The sequence below is a fragment of the Chenopodium album genome, chromosome 7 (genome assembly GCF_948465745.1).
Source record: "Chenopodium album chromosome 7, dcCheAlbu1.1, whole genome shotgun sequence".
NCBI classification, from domain to species: Eukaryota; Viridiplantae; Streptophyta; class Magnoliopsida; order Caryophyllales; family Amaranthaceae; genus Chenopodium; species Chenopodium album.
In genome coordinates, this window is record NC_137840.1 from 44,612,906 (window position 1) to 44,627,401 (window position 14,496).

The 14,496-nt window shown below is 37.5% G+C and overlaps 1 long non-coding RNA gene across 2 annotated transcripts; it reads left to right on the forward strand.

Moving 5' to 3' along the window:
* The first annotated feature begins 7,057 nt into the window (after positions 1-7,057).
* On the forward strand, positions 7,058-11,240 carry LOC145637841 (uncharacterized). Of its 2 annotated transcripts, XR_014114507.1 has the most exons (9): positions 7,058-7,271; positions 7,361-7,421; positions 7,888-7,947; positions 8,047-8,994; positions 9,081-9,219; positions 9,592-9,674; positions 9,762-9,891; positions 10,001-10,926; positions 11,002-11,240. It is a non-coding gene; the product is annotated as an uncharacterized LOC145637841 (long non-coding RNA). The 2 variants fall into 2 exon arrangements; XR_014114506.1 differs by having other exon boundaries at positions 10,001-11,240.
* Positions 11,241-14,496: the final 3,256 nt, after the last annotated feature.

The following is a 14,496-nucleotide window of genomic DNA, read 5'->3' on the forward strand; positions in this document are numbered from 1 at the left end:
AAAACGACGATTTGGAGGAGCTAAAGGAATCATCTCCTCGAAAGGGCCATAGATCCCCTGATAGGTGATGGATATGGGAGGAGCAACAAACTCTACATGCACATCATACAAGATAAACAGAGAAGTTAACATCTACGTGGGGGCTACACAAACGTCAAATGCACAAAATAAAGAATACCTCCTCTCCTCCCTATGGAAAAACCGGTGGTGGAGCCAAGAGCGGCAGCATAGCCTCCATATATCACAACTCCGGACGAGTGTGCGTCCGCTAAGACGTGCCCTTTGGCGCCCTACTCGCCAAAGTCCTCAACCTCGCCTTATCAAAGATATGCCGAGGTGGGTGAGCTGGAACAACAAAGGCCTTTGAGGAGTGCTTAATAGCCACTCTCTCGCCAAGATACACCGCGGCATCATACGTCCCTTGGAAATAGCGACGTTGTGCGGTTTATTGCGCAGCAAGCGCATGAATGTCAAAATCAGCCCACGACTGAAAATCTACGGTCGGCTCCTACAAAATGAATATTCATGAGACAAAATCCTACTAAAGGAGAGCGAGCATTTGAAAAAACATACCGAGAGGATCAATTCTCGATTGCGCTTAGAAGTGACCCCTCCACTGTGGCGACCTCTTAAACTAGAAGCAATAGGGAGCTCAGGAAGTGAAGGTATCGCCGGCGTTAGAGATGGAAAGTACTCGTAGAACCAAATCTACGAAAAAAAAAATTGCCAATAGATGCTAAAATAGGTCTAGAGCTAAATTTAGAAGGAATAAAGTATACCTCTACAACTCTCTAAAATCTGGAAAGTGCAATGTCTCCGTCGAAGGAGCTGTGACGACTAAAAAGTCGCAGTCCAACCAGGATGTTAGCATAGGCCAAGCTGGCCTAATCATACGACCCGACTAAAGCAAGGTCGCGAACAACAAGTAAGTAGTAGAGCAACACTCAACTACCTTTGTCAGGAGAAAAAGTCCCTAACAAAAGGATAAAAGATAAAATGCGCACCCGATGCTCTAGGTTGGTCGTAGGATCCTGAAAAGCTATAGCAAGCGTGCTCCGGCGGATGCATCTAATGCTGAGATGCTTTGGGTCAGCCTTATCACGAGCTCGAATAGTAATGGGGCCCAACAGCTCTAGCACCTCCGGAGTGAAGATAACGATGTCGCTATCGAAAGGGAGAGGGACACAAGTTAACTCCAATACCGTAATGAGACCGAAGTTAGTAGGGGTAACATTTAGCTCACCTTAAGGAAAGTAAAAAGTGTCGGTGCGAACAGATTTTTACCAAAGCTCAGACTACGTGGTGGCTCTATCCGAAAGAGTAAATAGCCCAGGTGGCTTGCAGCAAAGGAATCAAGCCACATGACTCCCACAAAAGACGCAGACCGACATGGTCGCGGAAGTAAGTGTCGTATAATGAACCGATGGTCGTGTTGCCCAAACCATGGCTACGGACCCTCTCGCTGAGAATCCCTCGACGAATGCACTCTGAGATGTGGAACAATGGCGCAAAATACAGAGTGTGCTCATCCCACTCTAGAAACCTCCCTAGAGAAGAGGAGGTGCCTACGGGGTCGTCCTCCCGACGAGTCTCACTAGAATGAGAACGAGAACCCAAGCCTCGTTGTCTAACCATGCTATATTATGCAAAATACCAGAAAATTAAGGTTTTATAGTATCTAAGGTTCGCCTAGCCGCATGTTACTATGTTTGCAAAAAACAGAGTATGTAGTACTAAAACATAGCACAATTTCAATCAAAGAATAAATAGCAAGTTCTAGCAATCAAACAATTTCTTGCAATTTTATGATAAATATTGTGACAAATTTTATGGCAAGCAAAACACGAAGAACAGGCCACATTGTTCTAACAAACTCAAGAGGGTCAACAATGGAAAATTGCTGATTTCATCACCATATTTAGTTAAATAAGTCTCAAAACACTCTAAACATGATATACAAACATAATCCAGCAATTTCAAAGCATAAAATTTGATAAACAAAGAGAATTAAGCAAAAATGGGTTTGAATTTTTCTAATACCCGTGCAAAAACACATCAAAATTTAACCAAAATTAGACTAAGTTTGGGAAAAACTTACATAAAATAGATGAAACAAACTTTGATTTGCAACAAGTTTGAGTGAATTCGGTACACAAACGAGCGAGAACGAATGTTTTGAAGGTCCGAGCGAAGAAAAATAGCAGCAGCAGCATTCACGACAAATGGGGGAGAAAGGGGTTTTATTTCGAAAACCCAACTCCGTCGCTAGACGACAAGTTTGTCGCCAAGCGCTGGTCTTTGTCGCCAAGCGACATAACAAAAATGCTGCGACGATACTTTCCAGCGTACGCTGGTGTGGCGACAGGACACGTGGCTCTCATAAATGATTATGTGAACCTTATGCAGCAATTTCGGGTTCCTTGGTACGCCAGTTAGCCCTATAAGCAATTTTACATGATTAAGTAATCGGCTTGATTATAATCACATTAAGTGATTGACTTGATAAAAGATCGTCTCACTTAGCTTAAAGCACCTAAAAATTAGCTCATCGCGGAGGCACCAACATAATGGTTCACAAGAAGCAAAAGGCACTTACATGATGGTTCACAAGAAGCAAAAAGCGTCGACATACCGGCACCGCAGAAATTTCAACGACAGCAAAGTTCAAGCGAGCTTTAAAGATCGACTGGCGTTGATTTTTGGTAATTTTATTCAGAATATTATCGCAACAATTGAGGATCATTTCGGGCGAAGCAATCCACGATCATGTTCCCTGGCTTCCGGAAGATGTCACAAGGCGGTAGAAGATCGTTTCAGGCGAAACTATCTTCGATAATGTCCCTGGCTTGCGGAAGATTTTCAGAGCGAAAATTGAAGGCAGTTACGAGCATGGTAGTCTTCAGACGGTATCCCCTATCTTGAGCAGGATCATCAACGATATTTGTTCAGAGACGCGTGAACATATTAAAAAGCTCCATTGTACAGAGACGAGTGAACATCAACAAAACAGCAAGATTGCGTTCCCTAACTTATGGAAGGTTTTCATAACATTAAAGGCAGCGACAGATCGATTACCCTCAGAGACGTGTGCTCGACGGTGCAAGATACGCGTTTCTTAAATCTCTTATCTATTTAAACTAACGCTAGTTTGCAAGTGTTGGAGATACAAAAGTGATTTAGGATTGCAGAACGTTTTGAATCATTCTCCGTCCCTATCATTAATTTGACTTTTGTTTTCAAAACATAAGTTTTTCCAAACTCAATCAAAGTGTGGGCTTTTGTAGACACCCAACTGTGTCTCCCCAAAACCAAACCCGGTGACGAATACCTTTTGCGTCATTTGATTATTGAACAAAGTGAAAGTGTGGAAAGTCTAGTGATGAGGATGTTTTTATATAAATATTTCTCTTTCTGTTTTCTAAAAATATTTCTTTTCTTACTCCTATTTATGAAAAGTATCCAGTCTAATTTGGTTTGGTCCATAATAAAGGTCCAATAATAGTGTAGCTGTATTGGGCTCGAAAAGAGCTTACCAACGATATATTATAGGCCCAATTCCAACGACTTATGAGGAAGTTATGGATTAAATTAGATTAGGCCCAATGATCTAGAAGAGGACCTATTCATCATATTTTTAAAATTAATGTTTTATTTAAAATAAAATATATTAAATCAGATTTCAAAAACTGATCAGATTCATAATTACCTGCAACCGGTGTTGAAGGTTATTACGCTTGGAAAAGAACATTGACTTTTGGACCAGCGCGAGACGACATAATTGTTGCCAGGCACTGACCTTCGTCGCCTGGCAACGGGCTCGTCGTTTGCGACAGGAGGAGTTTTATTCCAAATATGATTTTCTTCGATCCTGTGCTATTTTTCTTATAAATAGGGGTTGTATCTCCCTATTTTCAAATCAACTACATCTACAATCTTCTCTTTCTCTCTCTAAATGCTAGAATATTTCTCTCTCTCTATTCTTTTTCTAACCTCCCCTCTCTCAAAATTTTCTCATACATTAGCTTTAGAAACACCTAGCCAAGTTCGAAGTTGCCTTCTCCCTAGACGTGAAAGGTTTGATATTTATGAGGGTTTGGTCCCAAATCTCTCTTTCAATTATTTAATTTAAATGTTTGTTTATTAATTTTTTTTAAGTTACTAACGCGTGTATTTTGTTACTATAAAGAGGTACGAGGCATCAAAGTAAGTATTTTAATTGTTTCATTGATCTTTTTATATATAAATCATGCTAAGGTTATTTGACTAATTGTTAGTATCATGTTAGGATGTTTTATTACTTCCTAATATCATGTTTAGGATTAACTAAAGTTTTTAATATCAATTATGATTATTATAATGCTTCCTATTTTCTTTCTTTTTATTATGTTAGTATCATGTTAGGGATAAAGCTTTGATCTTAAATGTTTAGTGACATGCTAGGGTTTGTTATTAATCTTGTTAGTATCATGCCTAGGATCTTGCTAATAATATTATGCTTTAACATGAATATGATTATGATTATTATTTTGATTATTATTATGTTTCTTGATATGATATGTTTATTGTTATTGCTTGATCACACCTTTTATGCATGTTTAAAGGGAATTTGTACTTGTAATCACGCTTAATAAGATAATTAATAATGTTATTTAGGATAATATGATTATAATTCAAGTGATCACCAACAATAGATTTGTTTGTGCATTAATATTCAACCAACACAGATTAAACAGGTTTAGGGTAAACCTATTGATTTCATGTTAGTCAGAAAGCGCACATGAATACAAGAAAAATAAAGTAGAGGCCTATTATTAGGACAAATTTAACCTCTTTTAAGTTGGTTCCAGACCTATTGAAGTTAACGATCTCCTAGATTGTTCAGGGGTGTAACCTTCACCCTATGAACGGTTTACAAGTTTTTAAAACTTGTTGGCAACTGTTTTGTTCTAGCTTCCTTCCCTTTGGACACCACCATGCTTAAGGGTATGATCACAATGGGGCTCAAGTGTGGGATGGCTTGACTTATTCCCTACAGAACATAAGAGGAAAAGGCCCATGATGGGCCTCTCCCTCTAGATGGCCGGCCAAATGGAGAGTTTTAAGTTAGATTAGACTTGATTTTTAGTCTAATTATTATATGATAATAAATAGACTAGGTTCCTAGGGTTTGCATAACAGCTGATTAGTTAACAAACCCCCCCTCTCTCTATTTTATTCGTTTCCCTTATGTGCGCTGGTGTGTATATGTGTGGTGTTTTGTACGATGGCCAGTTGTCCATTGAAGGTGGTGATTGTAAAGTTTTGCCTCTCTCACCCGACCAATCTTGTTTGGGTGGACCTTCAATTGAATCTTGTGCACTAAGTAGAAAAACAACATTTGGGGCTCTATTTTGTCCATGATTCGTAGATAATTGTAACATGAAATTAGCGCTTCAAAGGTATTATTATGTGATTCTTATGTGTCATGCATGTTTCCTGTTAAGGAGCGTGAACAAATAAAATTTGTGAAATTCAGCAACATAATACCTAATTCCCTACAGTATATCATCGTTGAAGGGTGATTTATTATTAAAGATATTGGTCGTGAGTATTTAGAATTTTATAAATCATTATATGGCACAACCATTGGGGTGTCTATCATAGTTTCTCTGACGTCTTAGTTTTAAGTAAAAATATAGTGTAAAGTATAGGTTGATAAGAAATTAATTGTATTTACAATTATAACTAATTAATGCAACTCTCAAAATTTTATTTAACTTGTTAAATTGTAGCCTTTAAAATTTGTTAGAATTTTTCATTAGGCTTTTTTTTTTGTTTTTTTTTTTTTTTTTTTTTTTTTTAATTTTTTGTGATTGTAGCTATTGTTCTAAATGAAAATTAAATTCGATTGTTAGTAACACGTTTGTAGGCAAAGCTGATTTTGTAATTATCTACATCAATACCACTTAGATAAATCAAACATCCACTAAATTTTTCATCCAATAAAAGAGACATCTATTGAGAGTAACCTTATCTCTCTCTTATTATTATTTTTTTTAAAAAAATAAAAGGGCTATATCTTATATAAGTTTTTATTAGTTTATAAAAGTATAGCCCACTATGTTTTATTCAACTGTTATGAAGTGTTTCATATGTCAATGATAAATTTTGTCTGATGGTAGCTTTAATAATCATATGTTACGATTGAGAATTCAACCTGCTTTTTAATAACAAAATATATAGTATTTTGTAGAACCTAAACATTAGCAAAGCAATAACAAAAGGTGCAATTACTTTTCTTTTTTTTTTTCCAAATAAAAGTCCAATTTCATAGTTAAATTAATCAATACTCCCTCCATTTTAAAATACTTGCTTCATTTCTCAATGTGCTGAGTCTTAGGAGAATGGAGAAAGTAATAAAATATGAAGGTAGTGGAGTTGGTGGAAGAATATAAAAATGTAAAAAGTAAAAGTAGTGGAGAGAATTGGAGGAGAGAGAATATGAAAATAATAAAATATGATTTTGGTTGAATCCATTAGGTGAGAAAAATGAATTCAATATTGTAAAAGATTTTCAAATAAGGAAATGGAGCAAGCATTTAAAAATGGAGGGAGTAATTAAGCAAGTATTTAAAAATGGAGGGAGTAATTAAGAAATTTGTGCTAGATCCAGTCATAAATCCATCATTTCATATGATAAAATTACAACCTAACTTGCATATTCTAAAACAACAACTAATCATCACAAATTATAACAAACAGCTGAGTAATCAAATATCGAAAAAAAAATACAAATATTTTAATTATCATGTCACAATTTTAATATATTGTTCATTGTTGAAATATATATTTCACGTTGTTTGTGTGTTATACAAAATACGATAGTTATAGGGGCTGTGATGGACCACTACCTGGTATGGACACGTGTGTCCAATAACAGGGGCAAATCCGTTAAATCGCCACAAAAGAAAGGGGCAGTAATTCTTGCATGTTACTGACTGTAAAATCAATTACTTTCCTCTCTGTAGAATTTAAAGCCCCTTCGTTTTTCACTCTCTAAAACTATCTTCACCGGAAATCCTCACTAGAGAATCTAAACCCTTTTCAAGCCTTAAAGCGAAAACTTCGGAAAACGCCCTGAAAAGAGTAATTTGGAGTCGAAATTAGGGTAAGGTTGTGTCGGCGGAGCGGGTTGTTGTAATTTGGAGGTCGTTGAAGAGATTTGGGGAGCAAAAGGCGAAGTTGGAGGTCGTAAAGGTTTTTTATTCCGTCGCACGGCTTGAGCATGGCAGGTAAAGGAAGTTATTTAACAATTATAGGGTCTTTGGTTTATTACAATGCTTGAGTAGGGTTTATGTTTCTAACAAACCTAGGTTTATAGTTTATTAGGTGGTAGAAGCGGTGGTCGAAGGGGCGTACGTTCTCGTGGTACAGTCGAAAAGGTAACAATTATCAATTTTAAGAAGCAATTATTATCAATTGTATGTAGGGATTATTAAAGGTAGTAAGAATGTACAATGTAATTTCTTATGAATTGTTTGATTACTGTATATGAAAATTAAAGCATGTATTATCCATTGTTTTAAAATTAAAGCAATTATTATCAATTGTTAGATTATTGTTTATGAATTAAAGCTTTAATTTGTATAGTCCATAGGTTCCAAAGTGTAGTATGGTTGTTATTTAGGACAATAAACTTAGTGTTAGGACAATAAACTTAGTCCACAAGAATGGTTGATTGTTGACTTGTTGTATGGATTTGATTTTTGTGAGATTTCCTATGTTATTTATTTTATTTTTGTTGTTTGTTTTTTTGAGCTTTCCTATGTTTACCTGTGTATGTGAAAGAGTTATGGTCACTGTAGAGTGTTTGTTTGGATTTGTAATAGTCGCATGTTCAATTTGAAGGATGTAGAAGAAGGATTAAGCATTGAAGATGACTTTGAATCTGTTGGTACGAAGCAAAAGGTAATGGTAACACAATTTTAAGTGTTGTTATTAAATAATTACTTATTTAATTATTTGGGAAGAGGTGGACTAATCATTTTTATGTTTGGGACATTTCAGGTTTGCTAGAAACTTGATGAAGTTGTATACCGGGTGAGCTTTTATTTGTATAGTCCACACAGGTGTTGTTATTGTTGTGCCAAAGTGTAGTTTGGTTGTAATATATTTTGGTATGTTTGTGTTGTTTGGACAATAAACTTAGTGAAGGAGGAAAGATGAAGGAAATTGGTAAAGTGATCGAACAATGCAAGGCAAAGGTGACAAGGGTAAAAACCCATGATTCTTGTTTTAGTATAATCAGTACAGTTTCCTCATTATGTGTGTTGATAAGTGTATTGATAATTGTTTTGGGATTGATTATAGCCTGAAAATGTAAATTTTTGAGTGGAGTATTTTGGTATGATTCTTAATGAGTTTTGTGAAAAGAAAAGGAAGATAGTGAAGGAGATGGGATCTTCTAGACTGTTTTGTTTTGTGGACAAGAAACTTCCTAGGGAGATGTGCTATTGGCTTGCTACGAGGGTTGATGTAGCCTCATACTGCTTGATAACTCCTGATGGGCTGGAGTTTACATTCGACCCCATCCAAGTCCATTGGGTTCTAGGGATTCCCAAGGGGAATTTTCTTATTCCGAAGGAAGCTGTCGATGAGGATTCAAAGCATTTCCTTGAAGTTGTACTTGCGCGATTCAGTACAACTTCCCATAGCAATGTGAAAGGGATATCGAGGAAAAACCTAGTACAAGCAGTTGAAGCTCCACTTCAATATGCGTTTGAGCTTAGGGTTGCTTTCTTACTGCTAGCCCTAGTGGATATACTGTATCCTACAACCTCCTATAGTCTCTGCCGAAAGTTACTTCCAGCGGCAACTGCAGGAGTGGACCCTCAGTCTTATGACTAGTGTTCCTTAGTGCTCGAGAAACTTATGTATTCTGTCTCAAGCTTTGCAAGGAGGTTCTATCCATCGGGGTTTTCAAAGGGTTGTGGCGGCTGTACAATTTTTCTTGCGGTTAGTTACGTTTTGAAAACTAAAGTACCATTTCGGTCAGTGCAATTATCTTTGTTGAGTGAACTAATTAGTTGTATATGGTGCAGATAATGTATCTTGATCGGTTGAGAAGGCCCCCCTGTGAAATGGGGGGTGTTTCCTCGGCTGAAGGCATGGACAGAAACTGAGATTAACAAGGCAAAGAAGGCCGATCGCATAATTGGTGGAGATTTTGGGAAATTGGGGGTAAGTAAAATGAAGTGCTTTTATTAATTGTGTTCCTAAACTTTGATTAAATTGAGTGTGTGTTTTTGTGTGTTCATAAACTTTGGTTAAAAGATATCTAAAAGCACAATATAGGAGGTTTGACTAAGGGAGGAAGAGGGCAAGATGAAAATTACAATATGTTCGATAGATTATCGCTAAATCCTTAAAAGCTATTAGTAAAGGGAAGAGGCAAGTGGTGATATCAATAAGGGTTGTAGTTATAATATAATATGAAGGCATTGAAGAACTTTTATTATCAAAAATTGTCTCTTCGCACTCACTTGTACTTAAGTTTTTCGCACCTTTTTATCTTCTCCTGCCCATTTTCACCGAGCTTTATATTTTGTGTAGTGTGTTAATGCTTCTACGGGAGGGCACATAAAAGGGTTGCATTGGACCGTATGCCAGTCAAAAGGAGTGTTATGGCTGCAGAGGTGAGTTCTGTGAATGTATTTATTTGGTGTGGCGTTGATGGTGTACACTGTAAATTGATAATGTCATTAATTGTGAAATGAAAACAGATTGCTAAAGTGTTAATGAAAGATAACGATGTAGAAGAGGAAGATGTAGAGTATGATCTTATACCCACTCAAGGTATGAAAAAGCGTCCAAGGGAAGGACCCGGGTATTTTTGATGGAATAAAGCTTTAGGTAAGGTTTGCATACTAATTTTATTATAAAGAAAACTATTAACTTTTAAATTTTTTATATGTTAATTTTTTGAGAAACTTATATGTTTTTTTTATTTGTTTTGCAAAAGGTTCTTGTTCTGGTGTTGGTGTGCATGACCAGTCAAAGCCGAAAAAGGAGGACATCAATTTGAATGACATCAATATGAATGGGTTGAATATGAATGACATCAATATGAGTGACTACATAGCAACTGGGTTAATGTGTTTAACACTTGTTATGAATAATGAGTAGGAGGACTCCCAGAGGAGGGAGAGGGAGGAGATGGAGAGACAGGAGAGGATTGATATGGAGAGACAAGTGACACAGGAGAAAGACAGAGAGGAGAGAGAGGAGAAGGAAAGACAGGAAAGAGAAGAGAGAGAGAGAAAGGAAAGATAGGAGAAGGACAGACAAGAAAGAGAAGAGAAAGAGAGACAAGAAACAGTGGACATGGAGAGAGATTAGAGGGAGGATAAGGAGAGACAGGAAATAAAGGAGAAAGAGAGACAGGATAAGGAGGAAGAGGAAAGAGAGAGGGTGGTAAGGAAGGAGAAAGAGAGGCTGGAATTAGAGGAAAGAGAGAGGACTAAGAGGTTGACCATGGAGGAAAAAGAGAGGATGGAAAGGGTGAAAAAGGAAAGGGTGGAAAGGGAGAGGGCAGAAAAAGAGCAAGAGGCCTTGGATAGGCTTGAGAAAGAGAAAGAGGAATATGATAGGCTGAACAAGGAGATGGAGGAGAAGAAAGTAATTCGAGGACCAGAGAATCAAGAGAGAATTGATGAAGAGATTAGTTTTAATTCTGAGGAAGAATTGAGTGATGACTGTGTGGGGTCATTGGTTGATCACGGTGAACAAAGTCGTCGAAAAACGGAAAACAACGGTAACACCAAGTCGATTATTATAAGGATATGTTGTTACTTGGCGGCCTAGGAAGAACCGAAGATACCGGCATGCAATTTTTTTTTTTGTTAGAGTGAACATCAATTGTTCTCTAAGGAGGCAGTACATTGACATGTATGTATGCATTTGCATTTTGTAAACTATGATTTAGCAATTGCTTGTGCTAACAAACAATTATTGTTTTTGTAGTGGAGACGATCTGGTGATGCTAAGTTTTGATGGCCATATAGCAAGGCTTAGTCTTTGTGCTGATATAGCTTTGTTTATGGGCCAGGTTGTTGACCAGGTACATTAAGGAATCATATAATATATGATAGTTATTGCAGGCGTCGCTCGAAGTGCGCCTGCATTAAAGCATGTGTGAATATGTTTGGCACTCGTAGGAAGTGGGAATTGATATTACGATTAGGGACAAAGTTGAGTAGGGATCCTCCAACAAGTTTTTAAGGAACTTGTAAACCGTTAATGGATCATAAAAGGCAACCACGATTAAGGGACAACGATAGGAAACAACGATTGACCTGTGAAGAGTACACTCCATTCATAATCCATGAGAATACTAACTCCATATGGTTCGGAACCACGAAAAGAGGATCGGGGATGATGGTACGAAGTGAGTCATGGAGTCACATTCGCTCGTATTGGCCTCTACTCGATTCTTTTATTGAAAAGTGATATAAACAAAATATTCAATTCGCTCCAAACTATTATTATGCTAAATTGGTTGAATATTAATGCAACGTATAATTCTAAAACATCGTGATCACTTGATTAAACAATAAGATTAAAAAGGAGCCTAAACCGGTTTTCAAAATTATCTTATTAGGCGTTATTTTCAATTACATATTCCCTTTAACATGCAATATGGGGATCATAAAAATATAATAAAATAAGCATTAATATTGGAATCAATTCAACAATAATAGCGTTAGTCAAATCAAATATAAAATGACCTAATCATGATACTAGCAATATTAAAATAAAATAAGAGTAATTAAATTAATTAATTACTCATATTTCTGCGCGTTTCTTTAAATTGCTACATCATGAATAAATTGTTAGTAACTGCAATTAAAAATATAAATTAAATGAAAATTAAATTAAATAAATGGAGATTTGATTTGGTCCAAACCCTCAGTTATTGGTACCTTACACGCCTTAGTTTAAGGACGGAACCTCGGGTGTTGTATGAACTCCTTGGAGTGCTTAAGGGAAGAATGATGTAATTAGGAATATATGTTTGAGGCTTAGAATATGATAGAAAGAGAAGAAAATGATTTTTGGCTTAAAAGAGAGAAAGAGAAAAGGATTTGGTGCCCCGAACTGCAGAAAGGAGGGGGGTATTTATAGGGAAAATGAGTAGAGGGAACACGTGGAACCCTAAAAAGATAAAAACCCTGAAAAATAACACTGTGAAACAGCAACGAGCACCGTGACACGGGGAAGATTGGAGTGGCGCGGGACATATTTTACCTACGGGAAGTGAAAACGCGTGAAGGGTTTACTCGAAAAAGACACGAGAAAATTCCGTGATACGGCACACGTACCGTGACTCGGCAGTGTCCACCGTGGCACGGTATAGTACACCGTGTCACGGTATGGGAAAACACGGAAATTACACTGAAAAAGCACCGTGACACGGTGTTCAGTAACGTGTCACGGCAACAGGAACCGTGCCACGGTGGAATTTGACGCGAAAAAGCTTTGAAAATAGCACCGTGACACGATGTAAAGCACCGTCTCACGGCACCAGGCACCGTCTGACGAGGCACACTCCCGTGACACGGTGCTTTTGCACTGTGCGCGGTGATTCTAGTTTTTTACCCATTTTAAAAATCATCATAACTTTTGATCTGTAAATTGGAATAAGGGATATAATATATAAGGGCTGAGGAAAATTATTCGAAAAACCGAAAACCCAAATAATCGATCTGTAACCGTTCCGAAAATTAGGGTACCCGATCCGATTCCCATAACAGTTCGAGTACCTGTTCCTATAATTTGTTATCGGGTATGGTTTTGGGTATCATTTTAAATTTAACGGTTACCCGATCCGATCAGAAAAGAATTTTTTTTTGTTTTTTTTCCCTACTTAAATCTATTAAATCTAAACTTTTACTTTACTTCATAATCACTTTATAATATCAATGATTAGTAATACTATTAATAATTTGGTCAAGATCATATGATATTGTTGTTAATTAGTTGTAAATTATATCATAATAACTACATTATTAAGTGTAATTATCATTATTGGATGTATTATTGGGTACCCGATAACCGATCCGAAAATCAGGGTACCTGAACTTATCGGTTCCGGTTATGGGTGATGAGTGACATTTATGTCACTCCTAAGGAGTAGTTTTAGAGTCCTTTCCGTGTTTATTTTCCCTTATTTTCCTTTTATTCTCTTGTTTTCTCTTTAATAAAGTTTCTAGTTTATTTTGGTAATTTTGGAGTGTTTTGGTTTAGTGTCTTTATTTTATTAGTTTTAGTCTATTTTCGTATTTTATTTTACTTTATTTGCTTGTATAGTTTTTGTCTTTATTAGTTTTAGTTTTATTTCTCTTATTTCTATTTTACTTTTATTTATTCTAATTAGTTTGGAGTGTTCTTCACATTTTATTTGTTTGTGTTTTATTTAATTTTGTTAGTTTTAGTTTTAATTCTCTCATTTCCTATTTTAGTTTATTTAGTTTTATTTTATTTATTTCATTCCTTTTTGTCTTGATTTCCCCTCGTGTTTTTGGTTGTAGGAGCCCCGGGTTTCAAGGCCATGTCCGTGTTCGAAGTTCAAGGTTCGAGGTGCAAACTTGAGCCAACCCCATGCTGCCCCTTATCCTTCACCACATCTCCTCCCTTATCCTCCACCACACCACAACAGCCACCTATCACCAGCCTGCAACCCCGCAAACACCACACACACCAGCACCAATTCACTCACCCGCTAAAACCCCTCACACCACTCACCACCAGTCCAACTTCCAACCACTAGCCAACAACCACCTGACCGCCACAGCAACCACAATCACCCACCAATTCACGCGCCCACTGCACCAGCCACCACTACCCCCTGCTCCCTCGCGCACACAGCCGCATACCAGCCACACCACCAACCAACACAACCCACTGCGCCTGACCACAGCAGCCCCTCACCAACACAACGCACCAGCCCACAACCACCACCAACTCGCAATTAACCGTAACCTACCACAACCCAGACCACCGCAACCACACCTCAATTCTACCACCACCGCGCAACAGAGCAGCCACCACCAGCATCAATTACAACAACAATTGCACCTTACCGTCACCAATTCGCACAGCAACATCCCTAATTTACAACAAATCACAAATTCTCAAGTTCGAGCAAACCGTTGAGGGTTCGGCCGAACGTCGAGTCAGAGACTTTGGGGGTTTTGTTATTCGAAGAGGAGTGGTCGAACACACCCATGGTTTGACCGAACCAACCCCGTAGTTCGGCCACACCAACCCATGGTTCGACCGAACCATTTCACGAGCTATGCACATGGCTTTTAATGAGGATAGAACGGTGGTGTTTTCTTGGTGCCGATTTTCAATGATGATGAGCGGTAGTGATTTGATGATGATGGTTGTTAGTTTGATTTGGTGAGATGCAAAACATGGGATCATTCCCCCATTTTAGAGCAGCCAATTTCGAAG